The sequence below is a fragment of the Camelina sativa genome, chromosome 11, assembly GCF_000633955.1.
Source record: "Camelina sativa cultivar DH55 chromosome 11, Cs, whole genome shotgun sequence".
In the NCBI taxonomy this organism is placed as follows: Eukaryota; Viridiplantae; Streptophyta; class Magnoliopsida; order Brassicales; family Brassicaceae; genus Camelina; species Camelina sativa.
This window is the reverse complement of record NC_025695.1, coordinates 16,081,493-16,082,273: the sequence shown is the minus strand read 5'-3', so window position 1 is coordinate 16,082,273 and position 781 is coordinate 16,081,493.

Genomic DNA, 781 nt, shown 5'->3' with positions numbered 1-781 from the left:
CCGCCACAAAGGCCACACATCTGGCTAAACAGCCCGCCACAAAGGCCACACATCTAGCTAAACAGCCCGCCACAAAGGCCACACAATTTCTGAAAAGACCGCCACTAAGGCCACAAAATGACTAAAAAGTCCGCCACTAAGGCCACAAAAGCCCCTCCAAGGCTCTCTCCGCTAAAATGGACAAATTTTAACTAACATAAAACTTTCCACTTTTACCACTTTCCACTTTTGGAAACTTCTATTTCATGAAACTTTCTTCAAAAACTCCGCCTCACGGAAACTTTGTACCCCAAGCACCACCTCATCTTGTTACTTAGTCGCACAACCAACCACCCCAAGCGACCAAGTAAACAAGAGAGATGGGCTGGAATACTCCATTCCCGCTCCAGCCACGGATTACAGATGGGACCAGGCTAGACAAGCTCAAGTCGCGGCTTGCTTCTCATACCACTTCTTAAACCTTGCCTTCATCCTCGCCTCAGGCTCCCAAGTCTGCTCCTCAACACCATCACAGTCCCAAAGGACTCTCATCAAAGGAATTTTCTTCTTCCGAAGTTCCTTAATCCTCCTCTCGAGAACCCTCACTGGTCTCGCCTCCAAAGTCATGTGAGGCTGAAGATCCTCAGGAATCTTAGCTAACAACTGATCATCATCACGAAGACACTTCCTCAACATAGAAACATGGAAAACCTTATGGAATGCACACATAACCTCAGGTAAATCCAGTCTATAAGCCACTGGTCCAACACGCTCAATCACTCTGAACGGACCCATATACCTC